Genomic DNA, 7,414 nt, shown 5'->3' with positions numbered 1-7,414 from the left:
GATGTATGGATGGACTGATGGGAGGAGGCACAAAGTGTGATGATCTTTGTGTCACATGTAATGCCCACCAGAAAGCATCCCCCGTGGAAGAGACTCTGAACAATCAAGTAGACAGATTGGCTCAGCCAGATGGCATTAGGCAGACTTCATAATCAGCCACCCCAGAACTGGCTGATGGGCACACAAATGGAATGTGCCACAGTGATCGAGATGAGGGCTACTGACCTGATTTAGCTACTGTGGCCTCTGAAAGTCTGACCTGTTAGCAATAGAGACCAGTGCTGAGCACCTGGATATGGTATTATTACCTGAGAAGACCAATCAGCCACCTGGTGGCAAGTCAATTACATTAGGCTCCTTTCATCCTGAAAGGATCAGTGATTGGTTTTCACAGGGTTAGATGCTTATTCTAGGCATGCTTTGCCTCGCCTGCCCATAGAGCAAGCCTCAGCCAGCATCCTTATTTGGGGACTTATAGAATGTCCGATCCACAGGCATAGGATCCCACGCAGCATAGGGGAATCATTTCATAGTGAAGAACATATGGGAGTGAACCCATGCCCATGGAATCCATTGGTTGTATCACAAACCACATTTCCTAGAAGAAGCAGGCCTCAGAGAATTCTGAAACTGTCTTCCAAAGGCACAGCTGAAGAATCAGCTCAGACGCAATACTCTGAGAGGATGGGGCGTTATCCTTTAGGATGCAGTGTATGTATTAAATCAGAGACCTCTGTATGGCACTGTGTCCCCATTTGAAATAATATATGGGTTGGGGAACCAAAGGGTGGAAGCATGAGTGACCCCCCCCACCCCATCACTCCCAATGATCCACTGGCAGGTATTGTCCTTCCTGACGCTGCAACTCTGGGATTTGCAGGGTTAGAGATCCTGGTCTCCCAAAGAGGCTCCCCCTTGCCAGGGACTATGGCCACCGTCAAAGCCCTTTGGATTTCTTGTATCCAGGGCCAAGCAGGCAAGGAGAGGTGTCGCTATCTTGGCAGGAAGTGGAGCTGCTGTTACACAAGGGGGCAGGAGGAAGACATGTGGAGCTAGATGATCCACTAGGAAGCCTCTGGGTGCTCCCTGGCTCCTTGTTACTTGTGAATGGACACGTGCAGCTACCCCAACCTGAGAAGATGCCTCAGGAATGAAGGTTTGGGTCACACCACCAGGGAAGCCACCAAGACCTGCTAAGGTGATAGCTGAGGGCGAGGGAAATTTAGACTGGATAATGGAGGAAGGAGATGATGAGTACCAGTTATGCCCTGGAAACTACTCCAACAATTCCCTCTCCTCTAAGTTTTCCCTTAAGACTGGAGGCCATGGGAACCATGGAAGAGCTGCTCCCCAAACCTACCTGGAAAAGTAGACCTATGTAAGTGAAAGGGTGGACTTGTGGCTGCCATGGGAACAGACCACTCAGATCTCCTGCTGTGGGGAATGTTCCTGACTGACAACCCCTCCGTATCCACCACCATGTTCACACAGAGGCTGTTCCAGCTGTGATGGAGCACAGCTGGGTACTAGTGCAGACCCATTCCTGTAGGGCATGGACTAACTCTAATGGGAAAGTCAAGGACTCCCCATCAGCCTGGTCAAATTTTCTTGGAACTGAGCTGCAGTTTGAGACTCTTCCTACCCAAACCTCCCTCCTTCCTCCTCTGTTTTCATAGGGGTGGCATCATGATCTGAAGCCTCTCTCAACCTACTCCTGCTTCCTTTATGCTTCACAGCATACAAATCTCTTGCACATCTAATCCCATCTTGGTGTCTGCTTCTTGGTATTTCAGCCCATAAGACTGGGTGAGATGCTCAAGGTTGTGAGTGCAGATAGAAGTGGAAGGGAACTGAACTCTGGGGCTCTCCAGCACTGAGTGAAAGAGAGGGAAAGTGAACAACAGAGACCAGGAAGAGGTGGCTAGCAAAGTAGAAGAAAAACCAGGAAAATACGGTGTTCTCGAAACCAAGTAAAGAAAGTGTACCCGAGAAAAGGAATGATTGACTATGTCAAGGATGCTGCCAGATTGTGTAAACTAAGGATCAGGGGTTTGGCAAGATGAAGCTCATGGTGACTTTGACAAGAGCAATTTTAGTGAAGGGTGTGGATGCCGCCTGATTGGCCTGGGTTTAAGAGAGAATACAAAAACCATTTCAAGTTTTTGTACCTAGAATTTTTTCAGGAATTGGACATGCTAAGTAGAGGCAACTTTATTGAGGAGGTGTGTTGCACAGAGGAACTGAGAAATGGGGCAGTGGGTGGCAGGAGAACTGAGGTCAAAGAAAGGATTCTTAAGATGTTCGAGATAACAGCATATTATTAGTGTGCTGATAGGAATGACCCAGTAAGGATAAAACATTGATGTCGTGAGCAGAGAGTGAAGCACTGCTGGAGTGCTGTTGAGTAGGTGAGAAAGGATGAGGTCACTGAAGGGGGAAGCTCTTCAAAGAGTCTTTGCTCCAACTCCCTGCTTCTCCCAGGCCCACACCTCGCCTGGGGTCAGTTAAGCTCAAGTTCCTGAAATAGCACAAAATTTCCCACCCTTTTAACTGAGTGTTGCATCAGCTGAGGCACTCACCACTTGAATTTTCAGTTCCCTCTTTGTGTTTGTTATCTAGCGATTTCACTTAGTCTTTTGTGACTTTTGACTGTACTTTTAAACTAATTTTAAAACTTTAACCCATTTTACGTTTTTGTACCTGGAATTTTTTCTGGTTATCTCAGTCTGCTATCTTACTGGAAATGGGAATCTCCTGGAGTGAGTTTTTTCTCAAGTGCAGATCTTATTACGGTACTACTTTGATGGTTTACAGTTACCATAGGAATAAGATCCTGGCTTTTTATGATGACATTTAAAACCTATTTCTTTCCTCTCTGGCTCCTAGCTGTCCATGTCTTGCAGCCTCAGGAAACACTAAGAGGTCCTAAGACTCACCATGCTCTCCAGTGTCCCCTTGTCTTTGCATATGTTGCTCTCTTCCCTGGAAAGCCATCCCCCCTTCATATGTTTAAAGCTTGCTTACCCTTTAAGATCCATTTTGGGAGCTGAGCCTATGAGGAATGTTTCCAACTCCCCTTATCCCCGAGGCTAGTTTAAATGCCTGTCTCATGTGCTCCCACACCCATAGCTCTGGGAAAGCTTTTCACCCTGAGAATCCTTGTCTATTTACTTCTTGGTTTCCTCTGTCCACCCAGCTCCTGGCTGCCTCTAGTATTCGCAGTGCTTCCACATCCTTGGCATAAAATACCTTGGTAAATGTTTGTGTTGGGTGCAATTAGGTTTTCTGTATGGGTCACATAAGTCTCAAAATTGATTCAAATCGCTGGAGAGGGAAATATATCTTAATAATTTATTTTTATAAAATATATTTTATTGATTGCTAAAGCCTTTATACAGCACTGGCATAACTCAGAGAAATAAAGACTGTTAGAATTTCAGATCTGGAAAGAATCTAGAGATTACTTAACTCACCTCCTTTATTCTCTGGATGAAGAAATGTTTCTTTGTACCAGTTTCTGTGTCTACCCACAGTGTATGAGGATGCCTCTATCTGCTCACACTTTCTCCCTAGAAGGGGTATTTTCAGTGTCATATCTTTGATTGTAAATTGAGTACATTTGTATATGTTTGTTGGCAATTTAGCTTTCTTCATTTTTGAAATGTCTGTTCATATCCTTCTCCCAGTTTTAATTGTGATGTTGATATCTTTCATATTTATTTGTAAGTGCATTTTATAACTAAAGATATCCATCCTTTGTTTCTCACATGCATTGCAAGAGTTTTTCTAGATTTGTTTAACTTTCTTTAGAGTGTCTTCTTCTGTACCAGTGGTCAGATACATCAGTTATCCTTTTGGGTTTCCAACCTTGGTGCCATTCTAGTAAGGACCTTCTTCTAAGGTCTAAGATTATAAGACTGTTCTACAGTTAACATAGTACATTTTATTATTATTTTTTTAAATTTCAGATTTTAGTCCACCCAATTTTTTTTTAATGTAAGAAAGTAATCTAACTTTACTTTTTCTCACATTTTTTAGTGAATTGCTCCAGTGCCCTTTTTCCAATTTTAAATATTACTGATTCAAAATGAAGGCACTGGCATATTTTCATTAAGAGCACAGAGCTGGGGGGCAGAGAGGTCTGGATTTGCTTGCTGAGTGCTAGCTCTGCGTCTTCCCTGATGTTGTGAGGTTTTAATGGAGACAGTACATGTGTGGCACTGGCACCCAAGGGGAATTTACTAATGTCATCATGTTGGGCACCTTTATGGCTTAGTAGTAGTAGCACTAATGGATTTTTTTTTTCTTTTTTGGACTCTATTTTATTCTGTTGATCTGTTTGCCAGGATTGTACTGCTTTAATCTTTTGTAGTTTGATAGAGTATTTTATTATCTAATAGGCAAAATCCCTTGTGTGGACTTTAACTTTTTGTAAATAATTTTAAACATCTTTTTTATTGCACATATAACAGTGCTTTTCATTGCTCCCTTTTCTTAAGTCATTAGTTATTATAAAAGCATATTAATGTTTTTTAGTATTTTGAGATTTAGTACTTAGGATTTTAGTATTCAGAATGTAATTCTAATACAGAATTTTAAGAAAAGATTGCAGACAATGGATTTCAAAGAAAAAGTTGAATGGTTTAGAGTTATTTGGATTGGCTTGATGTATCATGAGGAAGAAATTAACTTGTTATTTTCCATTGCTTCTGAGAACCAAATGAGGAAATAGGTTTAAATTGCAACATGGGTTTCAGTTAAACAAAAACAAAGAATTAAAAAAAAAAAAATGTTAAGTCTGGCTAGGGAATGAAGCATACTTCCAAAGAAAATGATAAACACTTTTCTGGGATTTTGGAATGTCTGGTTCTCTCTTATTTCTCTCTAGAATCTTGTCCTGTGGAGGGGAAGGGAACGAATCCCTGCTGATTGCTTAAGGGGCTTTCTAACTTCAGGATTACATGAATGTTAACCTTTAAGGCAAGCTATCCCACATTTTGGGGACTTTCCATGCATGTCAGGAACCAAAGTGCCACCATTCTCAGCAGAGAGTCTAGTTCAATCATAGTGTTGCACAGTAATATACATATCTTAAAACACTTATTTTTCTGTTTTAATCAATTTCTCTTGACTTGTCATTAGTATTTCAAGCATACTACTAAGTCATTATCTCTCTCTTTTTTTAAGTCTTTATTGAATTTGTTACAATATTGCTTCTTTTTTTTTTATGTTTTGGTTTTCTGGCCACAAGGCATGTGAGATCTTAGCTCCCCTCAACCAACCGTTCATTCAAGCAGGCATCAAATCAATCAGCCAAAACCTCACGTTTCTCACATTGGCTGGCCTTTCTCATCGAGCTCTTCCTCCATTTCTTTCCCCTTCTGGATGGTTTCCAACCTTGGATGCACATTGGAATTATCTGGGGGGTACTTGAAAATACTGATGCTTGACTTCCATCCCAGAGATTCTGACTTAAATGGTCTGAAATATGGCCTGGGCATCATGATTTTTAAAAGCTCCTGAAGTAACTATAATGTACTAACAAAGTTGAGACTCGTTAGTCTAAAAAATAATGTGATCAGTGCACCATCTAATTCACTAAAAGAAAGAGAGCACTGCTAATCATGTTCATGTGTTTGTTGGGGAAAAAAAAATCACCAGCTTAAATTAGAACCATAGGGTTTTTTAAAATTAATTAATTAATTAATTAATTTTTGGCTACATTGGGTCTTCGTTGCTGCGCACAGGCTTTCTCTAGTTGCGGCGAGCAGGGGCTACTGTTCGTTGCGGTGTGCGGGCTTCTTGTTGCGGTGGCTTCTCTTGTTGCGAAGCACGGGTTCTAGGCATGTGGGCTTCAGTAGTTGTGGCTCACAGGCTCTAGAGTGCAGGCTCAGTAGTTGTGACGCACGGGCTTTTGCTCTGCGGCATGTGGGATCTTCCCAGACCAGGGCTGGAACCTGTGTCCCCGGCATTGGCAGGCGGATTCTTAACCACTGCACCACCAGGGAAGCCCCTGAACCATAGGGTCTTAAATAGACATTTGGTTTAGGACTATTGTCTATAAAGAGTTTCCAGGGAAGAAGATGAAGATGGCAGCGGCTGGGGGTTGGTCCTGGGAGACTGAGGGCTGCAGAGGGCAGGCTGAAATGTGGTGTCATTGGGAGCACAGACAGCCTCCCACATTATAAAGGACGTGCTCCCAGGGCCCTATCCCAAGACCTCAGAAGAACGGGCAGCCGCAGCCAAGAAGTATAATATGCAGGTGGAAGATTATGAGCCCTGGCTGATGATGGCATGGGGTATGGCCATCATCAGTTCACAGCAGGAGAGAGATCCATGGTGTGTCTGGGACCACCCAGACCTGAGGTTGAACCAAGTCACTGGGACCTGGACGTGTACATCAGGAACTGTGTGCACATGTCCCCCAGGCCTGCTTCTTGGAATCTTGTGTGTAAGCAGCTCTTCGTGGCCTCCATGTGGTTCATGTTTTGGGTGGGGGAGAATTACCCCCCCCCACCAGCCCAGGCATGGAGCCAAAGCAGCATCCTTATACTAGTCTGCACCTGGAAGGGGTCCACGATCCCACCAAAGAGCCTGAGCTGGTGGTTCACTATGAGATCTGGGGAGGCTTTGTGCACCCTAAGTAACTCCCTCATCCTTAGAGATTGAACCTTAATGAAATCCCTAATGAAACAGTGGTGTGGAAAGAAAAAAGAAAAGAAAAAGACTAAAAGAGGTTCTAATACAACTGTGGAGTTGTCTTTTAGAAACAAATCAAGAAGGAGGCAGTACAGTGTTAAGTCTGTGGTGGTGTCATTGACTGAGTGTTTTTGTCCCCCTTGAATTCATATGTTGAAATCCTAACTCCCAATGTAATGGTAAAAGGAGGTGGGGCCTTTGGGAGGTAACTAGGTCATGAGGGTGGAGGCCTCACGAATGGGATTAGTGCCATTATGAAAGAGACCCCAAAGAGCTCTCTCTCCCTCTTTCTGCCATATGAGGATACAATGAGAAGATGGCAGCCTGAAACCCAGAAGAGGACTCTCACCAGTATCCATTTGGTTTCAGTATCTGCTTATTGTTTAAGCCACCCAGTCTGTAACACTTTTATTTTAGCAGCCCAAGCTGACTAAGACATGTTATGACAATCAAGGAAGTTGGCATAAGGTAAGGCGAAGAGTTGTAAAAAAGCATTATCATGTTGGACTTACCAGGAGAGGGCTTGCCCAGGGTTTTATGAGAAATTTTATATGATTTAATCATTTCCTTCATTTGGGCATGTGAACAAAAGATAGCTTAATGCATTGAACAGTGACAGAGAGATTAACCAAGATGGCGGAGTAGAAGGACGTGCTCTCACTCCCTCTTGCGAGAGCACCAGAATCACAACTGGCTGCTGGACAATCATTGACAG

At 43.2% G+C, this 7,414-nt stretch overlaps 1 pseudogene; it reads left to right on the top strand.

The window, feature by feature from the left end:
• Nucleotides 1-795: 795 nt before the first annotated feature.
• On the top strand, nucleotides 796-6,647 carry LOC103020092 (NADH dehydrogenase [ubiquinone] 1 beta subcomplex subunit 8, mitochondrial-like; annotated as a pseudogene).
• Nucleotides 6,648-7,414: the final 767 nt, after the last annotated feature.

Source organism: Balaenoptera acutorostrata, chromosome 3, assembly GCF_949987535.1.
Source record: "Balaenoptera acutorostrata chromosome 3, mBalAcu1.1, whole genome shotgun sequence".
Lineage (NCBI taxonomy): Eukaryota > Metazoa > Chordata > Mammalia > Artiodactyla > Balaenopteridae > Balaenoptera > Balaenoptera acutorostrata.
The sequence above is the reverse complement of the archived record's forward strand: the minus strand, read 5'-3'. Positions and strand labels throughout refer to the sequence as shown.